Genomic DNA, 22,208 nt, shown 5'->3' with positions numbered 1-22,208 from the left:
AATAACCCGCTGACTTATGTCATGGGTACGGCGAAACTCAATGCAGTTGGCCATAGGTGGGTTGGTGAACTTTCAGATTTCCGATTTGACATCAGATACAGGCCCGGAAAGTCAAATGTGGACGCAGACACCTTGTCCCGCCTGCCTCTGGATATAGAGACATATGAGATGACTTGCACTGAGGAAGTTACAGATGAGGCAGTACGTGCAACATGGGATGGGAGTCAGGCAGCTGAGCGCAAGGACGTAGCCTGGGTTGCGGCACTTAACATTACCTCCTCCAAGCTGCTCCAACAGCCTCATTCCAACCTGCTGGCCATCAGCCATGAGGATCTTGTGAAAGCCCAGGGAGAGGATCGAGCCATAAGCCAGATAATAGCGTTAAAGGCATCAAACACTAACTTGACAGAAGAAATCCGCAAAACGGTGAGAGGAGCTGCTCAGAAGCTGCTTCATGAGTGGAGTAGGCTGTACTTGGAGAATGACCTCCTTTACCGACGCACTAATGAGCAAAAGCAGTTGGTCCTCCCCTCCAAATACAGGATGCTCGCTCTGAAATATCTGCACAATGAGATGGGACATGTAGGTACAGAAAGAGTCCTCCACCTTGCCAGGGAGAGATTCTACTGGCCCTTTATGGCAAAAGAAATAGAGGACTATGTCACCCGAAAATGCCCATGTATTAAGGCCAAGAAACCTGCCACACAGACCCGTGCGCCAATGGGCAGCATCACGTCCAGTTCCCCTTTAGAGCTCGTGTGCATTGACTACTTGCATTTGGAAACCAGCTGTGGAGGGTACGAATATATTCTAGTGGTGCTTGATCACTTCACTAGATTCGCTCAGGCATATCCCACAAAGAACAAGAGCGGAAAGACCGCTGCCGAGCTCCTGTTTGGTGACTTTATATCCCGGTTTGGGTATCCCGCCAAACTGCATCATGACCAAGGCCGTGAATTTGAGAATAAACTGTTCCAAACATTGCAGCAACTCTCGGGAGTAGGCCACTCCAGGACAACACCGTATCACCCGCAAGGCAATCCAGCTGAGCGGTTAAACCGCACCATACTCCAGATGTTGAGGACATTGACTGAAAGTGAGAAACTGCGGTGGAAGGATCACCTCCCGCATGTTATACACGCATACAATTGCACCAGACATGAATCTACCGGCTATTCACCTTTTTTTCTCCTCTATGGCCGTCATCCACATCTTCCGGTCGACTTGCTCTTTGGGGTACATGGAGATAAGGAGTCATATTCACCTAGAGGCTATGCAGAAAAATGGGCTGAAAGAATGTCAGAAGCCTACCGAATTGCCAGTGAAAATAGCAGGAAGTCCAGTGCGAGAGGAAAAGTCATTTACGACAGGAAAGCAAAAGGAGTGGTTTTACAACCGGGCGACCGGGTCCTGGTTAGGAATCTCAGTGAACGTGGAGGACCAGGCAAGTTAAGACCCTACTGGGAAAAGACTGTCTACAGTGTTAAACGACAGCTTGCCAACAGTCCTGTTTACATTGTCTGCCCTGAAACTGGGGACCAGGAAAAAACCCGCACATTGCATCGCAATCTCTTGTTGCTGGTAAACGACTTACCTCTCGAAGTCACCCTACCCCATACCAGACCTATCCCTGGGAAGAAACAACAACACAGACTAAGACAAGGAGATCAAACAGCCACACAAAAGGGCACGAATGAGAGTGATGACTCTGATTCAGATGATGACTATAGCTCAGGGTACTGGTTGAGAACCTCTCCAGAGAGAACGGAGGCAAGACCTCTTAGTCAACATGAGCAATTTACCTCGCCTCGGAGGAACCCCATACGAGACCGTGCGAAAGACGTGGCAGCTCCAGAACCCGTAAAGAGCACAAGTCATACTGTACCTGAGTATTCACCAGGCCTTTTCCTGCCACCTACAGGAAGTGAAACTGAGCGAAACACCGATGGGGACCTACCTGACCTCACTAGACCTGTGGAAGAAGATGGAGTCAACCAGCACATGGAGTCTGGTACCGAAAGCCGACCCCTAACCCCTCCTGTTGAGCATAACTACACGGAACTCAGAAGGTCGACACGTGACAGAAAGCCAAGACAGCTCCTCACCTACGAAACATTGGGTGAACCATCAATGCAGTCACATGCTAATTTTAACTCAGTTTCTGCTCACATGGCCCCATACTCGCCCATCACAGTTACACCTCATCCCATTTCACCCACATACTCACCCATGCCATTCATTCAGCCAATGTGTATACCGGGTTCACAACCGATCTTGTACACCCAGACACCGTACCTACCATATACACACCATACACCAGCCACGTACATTCCACCCACAATGCTTTGCTATTAAGTAGAGGGTTGAGTACCAGAGATGTTTAGTGATGAAATCTAAGAGATGTTTGGGTAATGTTTTGAAGAAATGTCAGGAGCCATTCTTATTTTGTCAGGGAGTGTGTGATGCCCACTAATGTGTGCCCACATTGTGAATATAAATATTTGGTTTTACGTGGTTTATTTTTTTTTATACTTCTATTGTCAGTACGTACCTTGTTTTTTTTAAGATCTATTTTAGTGTACAAGAATGTTATGTAAAACAGTAAGATGTACATTCAGTTACACATTTTCGACAGTAGAGGGGGCACCAGGAGACCAGTTTGCCTATGCATTGCGTGGGATTTTCCTCATAACTGAGGAGAATTCAGCAAAGGCAAGCCACAGTTCCTGTGTCATCCATTTGTTCTCCACTTTTTCAGGTGGGTAACATGTTTAAAACTAAACAGAAGTTGCTGTAATGGGCTGGTGAATATTCAGAGACACTTTTGGCGTTAGTGTGGAGAGGAGTGACGGAGTAGTTTGTTCACGAGACCTAATAAATGCTGAAAGAGTTAGCAAATGTAGCGCGGCACCGCGCTAATGTTAGCAAGTAGCTACTTATGTGAGGCTAGTGTAAGCCACGCTTCTCCACTGTTTCGAGTTAAAGCACGATATCTGGCTCCATTTATTTAATTGTGTTTAATATGTATATGGGTTTTGTTTTAGTTTCAAAACGATGTTAAGATCTATCTAAATATAAAAATTAAGTTAAAATGTGTTAGTTAAAAGGGTTATAAGTTGAAGCCATGTAAGTATACAAGAATTGACAAGGAAAAAAAGTAATGTTATTTACAAGTTGCTGTGAAACATGCAGTCCAGGAAGTACTGAACAGTATGTGATTGTAAGTGCATTTAAGGTGCAAGTGACCAGTATATTAGTCTGGAAAGTGAAATAGAGATGTAAAAATGGTATTGTAACAGAATGTGTTTATTTTTGGAATTGATGTGTTTTGTGTTTGAGGACACTCAAACATGTCTAGAGAGACAGTGAACATATGCAGTAACATGAATTCTGGATAAATGGACAATGTTAACAGTGCAGTAAATAACATGTAAATAAAAAAAAAAATAAATAACTGAGGAGAATTCAGCAAAGGCAAGCCACAGTTCCTGTGTCATCCATTTGTTCTCCACTTTTTCAGCTGTCCACGGGCGCTGCAACCCGGTACCCGTTACATAAGGCAGAACGTTAAGAGACTGATAGCCTCAGTCACCATTCACAAAAAATAAATGAATGGTGAGTGACACTAAATACTCTCTCCTTTTGTGTTCCACAAAAGAAAGATTTACAGGTGTGGAACAACATTAGTATTAGTAGATGACAGGATTTTTTAAACTATACCATTACAAAGTATCTCATCTTGTCACAGGGGTATTCCCATAACTGTAACTCTATGATACCTATAAACTTCAACAAAGGTCCTGAATATTCCTTTAACAAGGCATTTTGTGAGAAGTCCACTGACCTTGTCAAGTTTTAATTTACATTTATTTTTCATAAAATATAAATGATGTAAAATAAAAATAAAAGCCTTATTTTAAAGAAAAAAAGTAAATATATTTGGCCCATAACATGTGACAAAAATATTTTAAGTCATTTGTGTTCCAACAGTAGGTTGCATGTGCATCAGTAAGTGCACAGGCAACATGTTTGTCTTATTTCCACTGACATCTGTTTTGAGGGTGTTATTCTGCACCATGTATGTTTCATCCATGCATTTACAAATCCCCTCTGGTTAGAAACAAATGCTTACAAAGGTGGAGAATTTTAATCAATGTTATACATGGGAAAGCTGTTACCATTCAGTGATGTGCAGTGATGTGGTTCTGTTGAGGAGTCCCTCCCTCAAAGTAAAAGACATCAATTATACAGTGAAACTGTATTTCAAAAGACTAACAATAATGAGGTCTGAGATTAAAAACACAGTAAAAGTTACTACAATGTAAAATGTTTTCATCTACGCTCACCATCCACCGATTAATGTGATAAGGTGTTTGAATGCTAATTATCGTTACTGTTCACATCTTGTGCTTCATTTTGCCCCTAATTAAGTAGCTGCTGGTCATCGTCGCCCTCTAGCGATAGTTCATGCAAGAATTCCCTGTCACGTGAGACCATGTGACCCCGAGCGGAAGTAGGAAGTACGGTCTTATGTTTGCCATAAAGGAGCAGGTACACCCAAATCGGGGAGCCAGCATGAGTCGTGGAAATTACACGTGGGTACGACGAGGTGGGTGGTAAGGCATAATAAAGGTTCACTGCGACGGGATGGTGAGCAAGAGAGCCCGCTGTGGTCAGTGAGCCAGGGGTTACATGGGATGGAAGGAATGGGTGGTAAGCATATCCCCCGGCTGTCTTAGGGCCATAGCAGCCACGCCCGACATCGAGAATGGCCCCTATGGCAGTAAGAAAGTCCAAGCCCGCAATGAGAGGAAATGCCAGGTGAGTGTCTTTCACAATACAAGTGTCCACCTTACAGTTCATGTCATGCCAAGTGTAGTCGATGGACCTCTTATCGGCCATGATGAAGCTTTGTGAAGCGTGAGTACCGACTGCGTGGAGTGTCTCCATCTAGCTGTCTCCACAGGCCCTCCTGCATCAAGGTGTAGGTGCTACCAGCAGTGTCCAGCACCGCTTTCAACTCCCTCCGTCTCACCATCACCGGCACCAGGATTAGTGTTGAGACGTCATGGTGTTTGGCTACGAAGACTCCTGCCAGCGTTTTGGGGCAACTACAGTCAGTGGGTTTCTTGTTGGGTTCCTCTTTACCTGTCAGATTTCGTACCTTCTGCTAGCAGTCTTTTGCTCCCATGCAGTCTTTCTCCACCATAGATCCAATCTTTCCCAGCTGTTCTATGGTGTTTACGGTTCCTCTCAAGCAGCTGGCCACCCTGGGATTGATGTTGTTAAGTATGCGGCTCACCAGTTCCTCTTCCAAGATGTCAGGCTTCCACTTGAGGCAGAGGGCTCTGTAGTCATAAGCGAAATCTCTCAGGCGCTGTTTCGGCTGTTGTATCAGGGTCCTCGGCTTCTCTTCCCCTTTGGACAGATAATAATGTTGCTCCGAGACAACATCATTGAGCCCTCCATCTCTCCATGGTCATCCCCTGTGGTCCTTGTGCCGAAACCCGATGGCTCGTACAGGATTTGTGTGGACTGCAGGAAGTTGAACAGCAATACCGTACCAGATGTGTAACCAATGCCGCTAATTCATGACAAATTTGAATCATTGGAAGGCGCCTCCTTGTTCAGCACTTTGAACCTGCAATCTGGGTACTGGCAGGTTGAAAATCAAGCAGATGAGTAAAGAAAAGACAGCATTCTTCACCACCCAGGGCCTCTGTCTATTCAAATCTATGCCCCATGGACTCTGCAATGCTGCTCCGACGTTCCAGAAGCTCATGTAGAAGATCCTGGCAGAGCTGAGGGGGAAGATTTGTTTTGTATACATCGACAATATAATAATCTACTCTCAATCCATTGACCAACACATCGAACATCTCAACACAGTCTTACATAAACTCACCTAAGCCAACTTAACCTTGAATATGAAGAAGTGCCATCTCTTCAAACGCCAGCGAAAGAGAAAGGGGTAGAGTTTGACAGAGAGAAGACCTGAGTAGTCGCCGATTTCCCACCACCACATGATATTAAAGTGCTGCAAAGCTTCCTAGGCCTGGCGGGCTGGTACGACAAGTTCATCCTCCAATTTGCAGACCTCGCTGCTCCCATAAACCACCTGAAAAAAAGGGAGTCAGATGGGAGTGGACACCCGAGTGCCAGGCCAGTATGGACGCCCTTAAACAGGCCCTACAGGATCCACCAGTTCTCATTCCAGGTATACACAGACGCCAGCACCGTGGGACTGGGAGCCATCCTGAAACAGCATTCTGCAGAAAGAGAGAAGTTAATAGCTTATGCATCAAGAGCATTGCAGGGCCCAGAACAGAATTATTCCACTTCTGAAAAGGAGTGTTTAGCTGTGGTATGGGCAGTAGAAAAGTGGAGACACTACCTGGAAGGGAAAGAATTTGTGGTCTTCACCGACCATGGGGCACTCGCCTGGGCCTTCAACTGTCCCAAGACATCCTCGCGTCTAACGTGATGGATGCTTAGATTACAGCGGTTCACCTTCAATGTCCAACACCGAAAAGGATGTCTCAACCTGGGCCCCGACACTTTGTCTCAGGCATTCAAACCACTGAAAACAGACACCGCCACATGTTTAGCCATTACTCAACCCAATACCACAATACCACAGTTCACTTCCACTATCCTTGCTGATCTGTGCAAGTCTTGGAGTAGTATCCAGAAACTCACCACGACTTACTATCCGCAGACAAACCTGACCGAGAAGGTAAATCGGACATTAAAGATCATTACAGCATATCATACATGGAAGAGCATCATCATACCTGGGACCAGTGTCTTCCTGAGATTCACTTGACCATCAACACTGCCAAACAAGAAACCACCAGGAAGACACCTGTGGAACTCTTGGTGGGCAGACAGATCAAGGGCCCACCAGAAAGACTAATAAACAGGCCACCTTTACATGACCAGCCTTCTTACCCCCTGATGGAAAGACAAAGCATCATGGCGGAGGAGGTAAGACACAGAATGGGAGTGCACCAGGCCAGACAAGCCAGATACTACAATGCCTGGAGGAAAGATGTGCACTACCAGCCTGGAGATCTGGTCTGGCTTTGGACTCACCCTCTCTCCAGTGCCTCAACCAAAGTCGGAGGGACCAGCTGAAATCATAAAAAGTTAGGGCAAGTAAATTACACTGGGGCAACCTACAAAAGCAAGAGGTTGTAAATGTGGCTAACATAAAACGTTATTAAGGATGCTCTCTTCCCTCCCCCGGTGGTGACCTATGTAACGCAGCCACATAAAGGGCTCAATATATATACACACACTAATCTAAGTCTAAATCTGGCCTTTGTGTTCTTGAGTGTTACCAGCGGTTTGCATCTTGAGGTAAACCGTCTGTATTTACATTCATGAAGGTGGCTCTTGATTGTAGACTTTGACAATGATAGGCCTACCTCCTCCAGAGTGTTCTTGACTTGGCTAGATGTTGTGAAGGGGTTGTTCTTCAATAAGAAAAGAATTCTGCAATCATCCACTTTAGTTGTTTTCTGTGGTCTCCCAGGCCTTTTGGTGTTGCTGAGCTCGCCAGTGCATTCCTTCTTTTTAAGAATGTACCAAATTGTTGTTTGGTAAAGTTTCCTAAAGTTTCTGCTATCTCTCTGATAGGTCTATTTTGGTTTTTCAGCCTAATGATGGCCTCCTTCACTTGCATCAACACCTCTTTGGACGGCATATTGAGAGTTCCCGTGAACAGCTACCAAATGCAAATTCAACACTTGGAATCAGCGCCAGACCTTTTATCTCCTTAATTTATCATGATATAAGGCGAAAACAGGCCACAGCTGGCCATGAAACTGCTTATCAGTCAATTGTCCCATTACTTTTGAGCCTGTGAAAATGGAGGAACTCTGTAAAAAATGGCTGTAATTCCTAAACGGTTAATGCAATATTTTTGTTAAACCCCTTGAATTAAAGCTGAAAGTCTACATTTCAGTCACATCTTGACTGCTTCATTTCAAATCCACTGTGGTGGTGTACAGAGGCAAAATTACCAAAACTGTGTCACTGTCCCAATATTTATGGACCTGACTGTATATATATATATATATATATATATGTGTGTGTGTGTGTGTGTGTGTGTGTGTATACATATTGAGCCCTTTATGTGGCTGCGTTACATAGGTCACCACCGGGGGAGGGAAGAGAGCATCCTTAATAACATTTTATATTAGCCACATTTACAACCTCTTGCTTTTGAAGGTTGCCCCAGCAGACAGTGTAATTTACTTGCCCTAACTCCATAGATGAGGAGAGGGAACAAATAGAAGCAGTGTTCTCTTGAGCCGACAGTTCCACAGACTGTAAAAATAGGCAAGGGCCCACGATTCCCTTTGAAGTTTGCCTATTTTTTCAAACGCAGCCAAAAGAACAGACTTTGGTACATCGTCATTCAATGCTACACGCGATTTCTTGGCCACTGGAAGTTTTTCTGGAGTTTCAGGTAAAGATATTATGTCAGCATCAGAGCTTGAGTCCATATATATAGCATAGTCATGAATGTCCATCACATTAGCCTGAGAAGAGTGCAACATGGTTTCTACCTGATTTACCGATGGTGAATTCGAGAAACTTCTGTTCTTGTTTTTTGTAGAACATTTGCCCATAATAAGTCCGACAACTCAAAAAAAGCAAAAAATCAGTAAGCCAAAAAAACTATTTATAATAGTGAGAAGGCAATAATGACCAGCAACTGCTTAATTAGGGGCAAATGAAGCACAAGAGGAGAACAAGAACAATAACAATAATTAGCATTCAAATGCCTTTTCACATTAATTGGTGTATTAACTAGTGTGTGTATATATATATACAGTCAGGTCCATAAATATTGGGACAGTGACACAGTTTTGGTAATTTTGCCTCTGTACACCACCACAGTGGATTTGAAATGAAGCAGTGAAGATGTGACTGAAGCGTAGACTTTCAGCTTTAATTCAAGGGGTTTAACAAAAATATTGCATTAACCGTTTAGGAATTACAGCCATTTTTTACAGAGTTCCTCCATTTTCACAGGCTCAAAAGTAATGGGACAAACTAATATAATCATAAATATTAGGATTATTTTTATTACTTGGAGGTAAATCCTTTGCAGTCAATGACTACCTGAAGTCTGGACCCCAGGGACATCACCAAATGCTGAGTTTCCTCCCTTGAGATGATTTGCCAGGTCTTTACTGCAGCCATCTTCAGTTGCTGCTTGTTTGTGGGTCATTCTGCCTTCAGATTTGTCTTCAGTAAGTGAAAAGCAGCTCAGTTGGGATGAGGTCAGGTGACTGACTCGGCCATTTAAGAACATTTAATTTCCAAGCTCTTGGGCTGCTTTCACAGTATGTTTTGGGTTGTTATCCATCTGTACTGTGAAGCGCTGTCCTATCAGTTTTGCAGCATTTGACTGAATCTGAGCAGAAAGTATAGCTCTGTACACTTCAGAATTCATCCTGCTACTTCTATCAACAGTCACATTATCAATAAACCCCAGTGACCCAGTTCCATTGGCAGCCAAACATGCCCATGCCATAACACTGCCTCCACATGTTTGACGGATGATGTGGTATGCTTTGGATCATGAGCCCTTCCTTTCCTTCTCCATACTTTTCTCTTCCCATCATTCTGGTACAAGTTAATCTCGCATCAGAACTGGTCAGGCTTTTTTTAGAGGTTTAGAGGCTTCTATTTGTTCCCTCTCCTCATCTATGGAGTTCTTTGGCAAGGAAATCGAAGACGTTACTAAAAGAGTTGCGTCTCTGGAGAATATGGTTTCTTCCCTGACGAAAGAAAATAAATCTCTTCGGCAGTCATGTTTGGAACGGGATGAATACAAACGGAGATGGAATCTGGGTGTTGCAGGTGTCCATGAATCTAACAATGAGAATGTAAAAAAAAGTAATACTGGAAATCTTTGGAAATGTTTCACCAGAATCTGCCGCATCTCTTGCTAATTCAGTGGACATTGTACACAGACTTGGTCCCAAATCTGCTACAGATCATTCTCATTGTCCAATTTACCTCGCTCAGCGTAAGAAACAAAATCTGGAAAGATGCAAAATCTTCTGACTACCTGCAACGAAACAACTGCAGGATTTTGGAGGACTTGTCATTGAACATGAAAGAGGAATGCAACAAATTGTGGCCTCTAGTGAAACAAGCAAGAGATGAAGGGAAAAGGGCAGGTTTTAGAGGTGCTTTCGCATACGTAGAAGGTAAAAAAAATATCAAGGTAAATTTCATAACCAAATCCTGTTTTAGTCTCAAGCTTTATGGTGATTCAAAACGTGAGTAAAATTTTATTATTGCCCTAACATGCACTTCAGGTCACTTTAACATACTTTTGTTAATAGAGAGAAATTTGTTAATTTTGCTTTTTCTTATAAAAATAAGCCATGATTGCCTTTGTATTCTGAGCAAGCTCAAACTTGTTAGTCTCTTTTTTTTTCTTATCCTTTGCCTATTTCTAACTTTTATTTTATCTAACTAATTGTTTGTCTGTTTAGTTTACATCATTGACTAATGTTAAGTATTTCTTGTTTTTCACTTAATGTTCGGTGGATATGAGATTTAATTAAGAGAAAATCTGTATTTTTGTTTTGTAAATCTTTTAACCAGGATGTTTTTTTCACGCAAGAAACTCATTCATGTCAGGAGGATGAGAAATTTTGGCAAAATCAATGGGGTAATAAGGTTTATTTTGTTAAATTTTTTGGTAAAAATTTCAATGGATCAGTTACTGATTTCTTTTCTTCATCAGAAGGAAGATGTGTAATGGTTGTCATACAAATGGATGAATCTTATTTTATCTTAGTTAATGAATATGGTTTTAATAGATCTGATATGAATGCCACTCTTATGTCAGAGATTTCTTTGCTTGTTCTTGAAAAACGGCATAAGTTCCCCTCTGCTTACTTGATTATTGGAGGAGATTTCAATGAAGCCCCTAATTATTCTGAAGACCGATATCCTCCAAGACAATGTCAAAATGCTATTAATCTGGTCATTTCTGGTTTCTGTCAATCTCTAAATTTGATTGATGCATTCAGATTTCTGTATCCTTGTTCCACCTCATTTACTTGGTTTAAACCAGATCAAACTCAAAAATCTCGCATTCTCTGTTTCTTTGATTTCATCTTTGACGTCTGTCTCTTGTAGTCCTTCACCATTAACTGATCATTGTGGTATTGATTTAATATTGAAGCCAAAAAATTCTAGAATCTATAACCCTGGCTACTGGAAATTAAATTGTTCCCTGCTTCTTAATGATTCTTACTGCTCAGATATAAAAAAAAAATAATCGATGATATCAAAACAAGGGCAGATATATCTTTTCAATTCAATTCAATTCATTTTTATTTGTATAGCGCTTTTTTTTTACAAAGGTCATTGTCTCAAAGCAGCTTTACACAAACAAAAGTAAAGTGAAGTGTGTGTGTGTGACGTCTCTGATGAGCAAGCAGGGCGACGGTGGCAAGGAAAAACTCCCTGAGATGGTGATAGGAAGAAACCTTGAGAGGAACCAGGCTCAACAGAGAACCCATCCTCATATGGGTTTACACTGTAGTGTGCGTGTGTGTGAGTACAATGTGTGTTGGTGTAGTCCATGGAAAACAGCTGAAGCGTTTTCGTGGCAGTATGAAGCATTGCCGGTGGACAGGTCCAGAGTGAAGGGGGGCGAGGTCTGGATTACCAGCAGCTCAGGAGTGATGCTTATCTGGTCCAGAGCGTAGGGGGGTCTGGATCACCAGCAGCTCAGGAGTGATGCTCATCTGGTCCAGAGCGTAGGGGGGTCTGGATCACCGGCAGCTCAGGAGTGTAGCTCGGCAGAAAGAGAAGGAAAGTGGTTAGGTACACTCACAGTCACCGTGTGGAGATAAAACTCAACATCCGCGAGTCCCCCAGATCTACTCCTTTGATAAAAACACTAGTCGCTAAATGCTAGGTTAAATAAATAAGTCTTCAACCTCGACTTAAACACCGAGACCGTGTCTGCTTCACGTACATTAACTGGGAGGCTATTCCATAATTTTGGGGCTTGGTAAGAGAAAGCTCTGCCCCCTGCCGTGGTTTTGGCAATGCGTGGTACTGATAGACAGCCTGCATCCTTAGAGCGAAGTAGGCGCGGCGGAACGTAAGGTACTAACATATCGCTTAAATACTGCGGAGCGAGACCGTTTAATGCTTTATAGGTTAGGAGTAATATTTTAAAATCGATGCGGAATCTTACTGGGAGCCAGTGTAATGTAGATAAGACTGGCGTGATATGCTCATACTTCCTAGTCCTAGTAAGGACCCTCGCTGCTGCGTTCTGAACTATCTGAAGCTTATTTATGCATCTAGACGAACATCCAGATAGTAAAGCATTACAGTAATCTAATCTGGACGTGATAAATGCATGGACTAGTTTTTCAGCATCACTTAGCGAAAGTATATTTATAATCTTACCGATATTTCTGAGGTGGAAAAATGCTAACCTGCTTACATTATCTACATGCGCCTCAAATGAGAGATTAGAGTCTATAATCACACAGAGATCTTTTACTGTTCGACTACTTGAAACAGAGAGACCATCTAAAGTAACAGTGTGATCTCTAAACTTACTTCTAGCGGCTTGTGGTCCCAGTACCAGAACCTCTGTTTTTTCTGGGTTTAGCAGGAGAAAGTTGCTTGGCATCCAGTCTCTTATGTCTATCGCACATGCCTCAACTTTCTTTAACTGGCTATTCTCATCTGGCCTAGCTGAGACGTATAACTGTGTGTCATCAGCATAACAATGGAAGCTAATATTATGTTTACGGATTATGTTACCTAAAGGGAGCATGTATAACGTGAAAAGCAGTGGGCCTAAGACTGAACCCTGTGGAACGCCATATTCTACTCGATAACGTGCTGAGTGGTCACCGTTTACATCTACAAACTGATAACGATCAGTTAAATAAGATCTAAACCAGTCGAGGGCTGAGCCCTTAATTCCTACGACCTTTTCCAGTCTGTGAAGAAGGATATTATGGTCGATAGTGTCGAGCGCTGCGCTAAGGTCGAGTAAAATTAATAGACTAATGCAACCCTGATCAGAGGCTAATAGCAAGTCATTGACTACTTTAACTAATGCTGTCTCTGTGCTGTGGTGGGGCCTGAAACCTGACTGATAAAGTTCATAGATATTATTACTTTGTAGATATGAAATTAGCTGCTGCGCTACTACTTTCTCTAGTATTTTAGATAGAAAGGGAAGGTTTGAAATCGGCCTATAGTTAGTTAAGTCGTTAGGGTCAAGGTCTGGTTTCTTCACTAGTGGTTTAATAACAGCTAATTTAAGTGATTTTGGAACGTACCCATTGCTCAGTGAGGAGTTAACTATTTTAAGCAGGGGTTCAGTTACGGTTCCAACTATTTGCTTAAGAAGACGTGTTGGTACCGGATCTAATAGACAGGTTGATGATTTAGCAGAAGAGATGAGCGAGATTAAATCATTCTCTTCAAGAGGAGTAAAACTTTCTAAGCTCTGATCTATGGTTAGTCTATCCTCCCAGTCTATTGTATAATTTGGACTTTGGGCCTGTATCTTCTGCCTAATGTTTTTAATTTTGCTATCAAAGAATTTCATGAAATCGTTACTTTTGTATGCTGTTATTGTGGAAATTTCTGTCGATGTCTTATTCCTAGTTAATTCTGCTATGGTGTTAAATAAGAATTTAGGATTACTTTTATTATTTTCTATAAGCGTTGATAAGTAAGTGGACCTAGCTTGCCTTAGAGCTTTTTTATAGGCTAAAATACTGTCTTTCCATGCTATTTTAAATGCTAGGAGTTTGGTCTGGTGCCATTTACGCTCTAGCTTTCGGGCGTTCTGTTTTAGAGAGCGGGTGTGGTCACTATACCACGGAGCGAGTTTCTTATCTTTAATTGTTTTTCTTCTAAGTGGGGCTACATTATCTAAGGTGCAGCGGAATGTCGACTCTAAAAATTCTGTCGCCTGTTCGAGTTCTAAAGGGGCTGATGGTGACCCTATACTAGCGGATAATTCTGGTAGGTGATTAATAAAGCTCTGCGCGGTCGCAGGTGTTATTGTACGGCTAAATCGGTAGCGCGGTTCTGTGTGTACAATGCTACTGTGACGCACACAAAACGAAATCAGACTGTGATCTGATATTGCCTCAGACTGCGGGATTATCACTATATCGGTTATATTAACTCCAAAAGATAATATTAAGTCTAACGTATGACCTGCTTTATGTGTGGATCCTACAACACACTGATTGACTCCCAATGAGTCAAGTATGGATGTAAACGCTATCTTCAATATCATCTTTTATTGCCAAATGCTTAAAATTATTGCTTATTGCTTAAATTTGAGTGCAGAAAATTTTCAATTTATTTTAGTAAAAAACTTTCCTCTGAAAAGAAAAATAAATATGCAGTTTTACTTAAAAATATTTCTGATCTTTTAAATAAACAGCTCTCAGAAGAAGATCATAACAGGCTTTTTTCTTTACAAGAGGAATTAAATTCTTTGTATCTTGAAAAAGCAAAGGGAGCTTTTGTAAGATCTAAAGCCAAATGGCTTGAGTTTGGCGAAAAAATTTCAGCTTACTTCTTTAATCTTGAAAAACAACATGGACAAAAAAGGTCAATTCACTCCCTTCAAATTGATGGCTGTATTTCTTCTTGTAAAACTCGGATATCTCAATTTGTTTTTAATTTTTATCAAAAATTATATTCTTCTGCGTTTGATAATCTTGCGGCTAATTCCTTTTTTGATAAAGTAACTCCCTTTATTCCTCAAATTTCGGAACGTAATAAATCAGTTTGTGATGTGCCACTTACAATGAAAGAATTGGACGGTGTGATAACAAAGTTCCCTGTAAATAAATCTCGTGGCCCTGATGGCCTACCTTTTGAATTTTATAAGGTTTTCTGGGATCACATTAAGGACTTGCTTTTTGAGGCTTTAAAAGAATGCATAGATAAAGGAGAACTAACCAACAGTATGTAACAAGGTTAATTCAAAAGCCAAATAAAGACATTCTTAATTTAGATAACTGGAGACCTGTATCTCTCCTTAATAAAGATTATAAGATTCTGGAAGCCAGGTATGCAAATCGTCTTAAACGATTTCAAATTGGAGAGGAAAAATTAATCATAAGTCAATTGGCTGATGATACATGCATTTTTTTTTTTAAAGAATCAGTGTCAAGTAAATTTGATAATTCAAAGTCTAAACAATTTTTCCAAAGCCCCTGGATTAGTAGTTAATACTAAAAAAAAGTGAAATAATGTTTATCCGTGATTCTGAGGATGTGGTTAAATATCTTGGTATTTATATCTGTAAATCAGCCCAAGAAAGAATTTCTTTGAATTTTCATCCTAAATTAGATTCTGCCAAATGTATATTCAGTTTGTGGTTACAAAGAGATCTTACAATTTATGGCAGAATTTTGTTAGCTAAAGCTGAAGGTATTTCATGCTTTATTTATCCTTCTATACCCCTTTATACTGTTTCTAATACTTGTAAATCTATTGACTCTCTTAATTTGGTTTTAAATTCATATGGAAAAATAAGGTGGAACACATCAGTAGAAAATCCCTAACACAGCCATATTCAAAGGGAGGGCTGAATGTCTTAGATTTTTTTTTACCTTAAACCAAATTTTTAAAATAAACTGGCTAAAAATGTTTGAAGGGGAATTCAGTTTGGTTCTGGATTCCTAATATGGTTTTCAAGAGATGTGGAAATTTACAATTTTTGCTTTCTTGTGATTTTAAGTCCACTAGGCTCCCTATGAAGCTTTGAAACTTCCATAAGCAAGCTCTAGACTCATGGAAGCTAATCTTTAAACATAATTTTCCCCCTCATATTATGTGGAATAATCAGTATGTTTTATCAGCTCGTAAATCTGTTTTCTTCCCTGATTGGTTTTCCAAGGGCACTGTGTTTATCTCAGATTTAATAAGCAACAGTGGAGATTTATATGCTTATGTGTAAATATGGGATAAATGCTTCAAAACGGGACTATACTATTCTTACAAATTCCATTCCCCCAAGTTATTTTTATAAAATATATCATAATTTTAGTTTAATTATCCCTCAACTATTTATTCAAGGGGTTAATATTATGGATAATAAGTGTACAAACAAATTTTTGAGAAACTTTGTTACTGCTAGCAATGCTTCATCTTTTAAAGCTTATGGAAAGTGGTTGGCACTTTATCCAAATGTTAATTTTCAGAAGTTATGGACAGTGTCAAACAAATTTTTGTTTAATAATAAACTAAAAGAAGTTCATTTAAAAATTATTCATCATTATTACCCCTGCAACAAATATTTAAATAAATTCATCCAAAATCTTTCTCCACTCTGCTCTTTTTGCCAAGAAGAGGAAGAATCTCTCTCACACTTATTCTATTTCTTTCCTTGTACTAAACAATTCTGGCTTCAAATTTCAGCATCTTTACTTCTTCAATTCTTTCTTCTATGTAACATTTCTGCAGTTAAGGTTCTTTTTCATTCTGTGGTTTCTGACAATAGGGAACTAGAGGATGCCCTGGACTTTATTTGTATGATGGGAAAATTCCACATTCACAAAGCACGATGCCTTAACTTTAAACCTAATTGTAAAATATTCACTTCTGATTTACTTTTGCTTTACTCATTACTTCAAAGAATCTCCTCTAATAAAAAATGATTGTATGACTGTATACATTTAATTACCTTTTAATTTTTACTGTATCCCCCATATGTTCCTGTTCTACTGTTTATCTGTTTCTTTCTGATATTGTTAATTTAAAAAAATAAAATAAAAAAATGTTTGCCATAAAGGAGCTGGTACATTTACCCTGCCAAAGAAATATTGGAAAGATTTAAATTAAACATAGATTATTCTTGTGATTTCTGTAAATTACATAAAGAATCAATTTTTCATTTGTTTCTTCACTTGTTTTGGATAGAAATGCAAAATTTTATTTTAAGTAAAAAATGAAAGTCAATGTACAATTTAATGTATTTAGTGTAATGTTATATCTGGCTGACAATATCTGGCTTCAACATTATATCTGGCTTCAACTGCTGATCATCTTAGGTAAATTTCACATCCGCAAATCTAAATGAACTGGCTCCAAACCCTGCTTTCATCGTTTTATTATGGAACACCTTAATTAAAGAAGTGAAGAACCAAAAGGCTCAGAAGACCTTCAATATCTTGACGGAATATAACTTAATTTAAGACTTAGGTCTTAAGATCATCTGGAAAAAACTGAGACCTAATGAATGAACTGTAATGGACTGTGGACTTTGAACCCCCATTCCATTTTATTGGAAATAAAGATCTGGTTTTAAATAAATAATTAATAAATAAATAAATAAGGGAGCTGGTGTGCCGGCGTGAGAACCCTTTTTGTCTTTCATTTTTCCTTGCTTCCTTAAGTGATCGCTACCGAGACGGGTTACCTTTTTTCCCCTTCTTTCTCTTGTTGCTGCGGATATGCTTTAAGACTGAGTCGCGCAGGGATTAAACTTAAGCGAAGGATCTCTCCCCCGCATCTCTCCCCCGCATTGAACTTTTGGCTGGAGTACGCCGCCGCGGATACGCCAAGCCGGTGAGAACGCTCCAGGGAGACTATTAATTGTATATACGACTTTGGGACTTTACAGACTCTGCACGTGCACACACACACACCCTCACATGGTGTCACACTTTTACGTGCTTTTTATTTTTGTATTGTTTGTGGTTACACCTGTTGCATATGTGACACCCTGCATGTAACAGTTTGCTATGGTCTGTTTTTTGTTACGGAGAACTCAGATACACTATTTAAAGAAGTTAACAACCCCCTTGTTTGTGTAAATCTCAGTGTTCCTGCCAAGTGTTACAAGTCTACAGTAACTTAAATAAGCTCTTTACAACCGTGCTACAACAGCAGAAGACCACATCAGTTTTCACGCCTGTCATCCAAGAACAAGAATCTGAGGCAATCATGCATGGCAGACTCACTCAAACTGGACAGCCGAAGACCAGGTGATTTCTTTTTCTAATCTTCAACTGTCCGGGTTTGATGAACCTGTGTCTATGGTAGCCTCAGATTCTTGGCTGACAGGAGTGGAACCCAATGTGGTCTTCTGCTGTTGTAGCCCATCCACCTCAACCTATTAAATATGCCCCTATGGGGCCAAGGTGGCGCCCCAATGGGACAGCCCAAAAGTGTGGGCTGAGTATGGGCTGCCCACAGCCCATACTCTACTCTAAGTAGAGTGAGCCCCTAGTGAGACCCATTGTGGACCCACAACATGCCCCCAGACCACTTTGGGCTGGGTGTGGGCTGTGCCACTGGCGCCCCATGTGTCCTGCATTTCATCTCGGCAACTGTGGGCATGCAGCGGGCCCATAATGGGCACCGGTGGGGCCCCCAGGATGCCCACACTTTGGGCTGGGTGTGGGCTGTCCCACTGGGGCCCCACCTGGACCCCATAGTGTGACAGGGTTTCCGCGGGGCATTGAAAAGCATTAAAAGTCATTAAATGGATTTTGAGAAAATTAAGGCCTTAAATGGTATTAAATAGCATTAAATTTTATACCTACACGCATAAAAATTTTTTAGATAGTTTTGAATAAAAAATATTACCAATTTATTTTGAATATAGGCTTCATAATTAATAATTTTGATTTGCTGTCGCAAAATATGTACATTGGTGTGATAAATACGCAGAACCAGTTTGGTAATTGCCTCCGGGCGGTGCAAAATTGCTATAACGGCAGATGTTTGGACAGCGGCGGGCTGGGACCTGGAGGAGTAAAACTTAGAGCAGAGAAAGTATATTTCATAAAGTCTCAAAGAAATGGGAAAGTGCAAATTCCAGCAAAAGTGGCTGGAAGACAAAGAATTTAGGACATGGTTGCAGCCCATTGGTGGTCAACATGGTCTAGTTACTTTGCCGTGACCAACAAAGTAACATCTTCAGCAACTACTACTACCACCACAAACACCACAACTGCCACAGTAGTGAACACCACTTCCAGCGGAGCTGCTACTGAGGGAAAATCAAGCAACCTTAGAGCAGTGTTTGGTTCGAATGTGACGCTGCAGGCGGAGGTGCTCTGGTGTCTGAACACTGCCGTGCAGCACCACTCATACACATCCAATGAAGGTATTTCTGAGTTGTTCCAGGCTATGTTTCCTGATTCAGAAATTGCCAAATCTTTCCCCTGGGGAAAGGACAAAACCAGCTACATTTTAAAATTTGGACTTGCTCCATACTTGAAATAGACTGATTTCTGCAATTAATAGTGCAGGACCATTTGTGTTGATGTTTGATGAGAATTTCAACCAGTCTACAAAAAATAAACAACTAGATGTCCCATGTTCGATTTTGGGAGGCTGTCCAGTCCCGTTATCTTGGATCACAGTTCATGGGACATTCAAAGTCTGGGGATCTGCTGCACCTTTTCAAAATAGTTGTACTTTTTGTTAATGGAATTGTATTTGGATGAATTAAGGATGAAGATACAGGTTTTATATAGAAGTATTACAGTGCTCGTTGTATTCATTAGTGCATGTAGTAATCCATGTTTTTATTGCAAATCAAGATACAAGATACAATATGTCTTTTTCATTCCTCAGTGGATCTTATTGCTTTTAGATGGTGTTTTAAAAAGCAATTTTTGAAATTATAAGAGCAAGTTTGCAATAACCAAACATGTCAGTAACATCTTTTCAGTTTTTCTTTTTGATGTCAAATCATTTATTTATTTCTATTCTTAGGAATGTGTGTGCCTATTAGACCTGAAGCATCTCCTTTCCATTAGTATGGGTGGCCCAAATGTGAAATTGAAGTTCCTCAATAATCTCCAGCAAGAACATGCTGAACTACATGGAGGTCGGCAGCTAATTTCTGTTGGGAGCTGTGGACTGCACACGCTACACAATTCACTCAAGCCTGGCTTCTCCACATGGAATATTGAGAAACTGTTGAGAGCAATGCACTTTGGTTTTCACAATGTCCCTGCAGGAAGAGAAGATTATACAAATCTTATTGGCTCATCTCTTTTTCCACTCCCATTCTGTGGACACAGACGGGTGGAAAATCTGCATAGAGAGCCTTTGAGGTATGGCCAAAGCTTAAAGAGTATGTGGAGGCAGTCCATAGAAAAGAACTCCCAAGCCCTGGAACCTCTTCTTTTGATACCATTGAAGCAGCAATTAAAGATCCCCTAATCTTAGCCAAACTTCAGTTTTTCATGGCAATATCCAGAACTTTTTGTCCATTCTTGAAGAAATACCAGACTAATGAGCCAGCCCTGCCAGAGACTTAACAGAGTTGTTGATGGTAATAATCTAATTTCTGCTTAATTTAAATGGCCAATTTTTATTTTTTGTTTTATGATCTTTTGAAGTGGGTATACTACATTGAATAACTGTGTATAATACCTGTGTAGGATGGAATAACAAAGCTGATTAACAGGGTGTTAAATAACTAGACAAATTTGTTTTTCATTTTACAGAGTCTGGTCAGATGTTTCATCAAAAGGGAGCTATTCGAAGTCATCACTCCCTTTAAACTGACCAAACTTGACCCTGATGACCAGAAGAACTGGGTCAGTGTAAGCCACGCCGACACTGGCTTGGATTTAACAATAAGACATTGTTACTGTCTTTATATGTATACGTAAAAAACATAAAACTACACAGCAGTCATTCCTTGTATATTACTTACATTATGTGTGCTATCCCTCCTTGTTAGGCTCTTCAGAGCAAATCAAGCAACAGAGTAGGTGAACTCACTGCCCTTGAATTTAGAAGGGACTGCATAAGGTACCTCTCCAGAATCGTTAAAAAAAATGCAAGAAAAGAGCCCTTTGAAATATCCCACTGTCAGGCAGATTGCATGCTTAGACTCCTCCATCATGCGCAGAGACACAGAATGGTGCAAGGGAAAGATGAAGTCTCTAGTTCAAAGATTTCTGCAGGACAAGCAGTTGACAGGAGGGGTTTCAGCTGGTAGGAATGTTATAGGGATAGCTTCAGAATAAAGGTTATGCACAACTTTGTATGCATAAACTGTATTCTCAGTATATACTTTGATCTTAAGAACATTTTGATGATTAGTTTAAGTTTTTGTTTTTTAAAATGTGCATGCTTATTTAAATAGGGTATGATATGGTCCTAAACAGTAAATAATTAGATGTTACATATTTTATATATATAAGTCTTCCTTATGCTCAAACACAAAGTATACAAACAAGTTTACATCAATATCCTGTACCAATGTGATTTCTGTATAAATAAATAACCCTCCAATTAAAACGATGTGATTTAATGATTTGATTTTTGTGTTTGTCCATTGCAGGTGATGCTGTTGTGCAACAATTTGACAACTTTCTCTCTCTGCATTGCAAAAGTGAGGAGTTCCTCTCTTTCAAACCCATGGAGCCTGCTCTTATCTCATGGTCAAGCTAAGAGAGAGAGGCTTCTCTGTGAACAGGGAAGTAGAGACTTGTTGAGGCCCAGAGACTTGTTGAGGCCCAGAGACTAGTCTGTGACCAAGTTAGAGCTGGTGAAGTTAGAGCTGGTCTCAAAGTGTTCCTCACAAAGGAACTACTCTCTTCTGTAGTCTCAGCCAGGACCAGATACAGGATCTACCTTGATGAAGAGAGGAGGAAGAGAGAGGTGCCATGCATGGACTTAAGAGAAAAGCTTTGGAAGATGAGCTGGAAGAACTGAAAAAGAAAAGGGAAGTGTAGACAGACGTGTGCGCCAGCCTTCAGAAGGATGCTGATCAACTAGCAGAGCAGGCCGAAAACAAATCTAACACACTCATGGCTCAAATGATTACAAAATGTAATACTCTAAGGAGGAAATACAAGGACAAATGCAATGAAATGAAAAATGTTGAGTCAGAGTTGGAAATAAAAGCAAGCAAACTAAGGCACATGCATTAAATATCTTATTTACACAAAGTTAGAACTGTGTAATTTCTATAGCACTTTAATTTTGCATACATCAAGTTCCGGCCTTTAAAAGTTCAGATTTTATGAGTTTTTCCTTTACTGTCCAGACTGATAGAATTTGGTTGAAGGAGGTCACGTGCATTCGATGGCGGTGCAGTTTACACAATCAGAAACTTAATGGCCTTTTTCCAGTCATGGCCTGATTTTTCAGTATGTCTAGTATTCAACATCTAGTTGACTGGTAAT

The 22,208-nt window shown here is 40.5% G+C and overlaps 1 protein-coding gene across 1 annotated transcript in view; it reads left to right on the top strand.

The window, feature by feature from the left end:
• The window catches only part of obsl1a (obscurin like cytoskeletal adaptor 1a), a 126,673-nt gene extending 104,821 nt beyond the window's left edge, over positions 1-21,852 (top strand). The window contains exons 24-26 of the transcript XR_008300980.1: positions 19,777-20,341; positions 20,517-20,609; positions 21,362-21,852. The gene's annotated coding sequence lies outside the window, so the exon portion shown is untranslated. The remainder of the gene's footprint in view (positions 1-19,776; positions 20,342-20,516; positions 20,610-21,361) is intronic.
• Positions 21,853-22,208: the final 356 nt, after the last annotated feature.

Source organism: Pangasianodon hypophthalmus, chromosome 2 (assembly GCF_027358585.1).
Source record: "Pangasianodon hypophthalmus isolate fPanHyp1 chromosome 2, fPanHyp1.pri, whole genome shotgun sequence".
NCBI classification, from domain to species: Eukaryota; Metazoa; Chordata; class Actinopteri; order Siluriformes; family Pangasiidae; genus Pangasianodon; species Pangasianodon hypophthalmus.
This window is presented reverse-complemented; position numbering and strand designations above follow the sequence as displayed.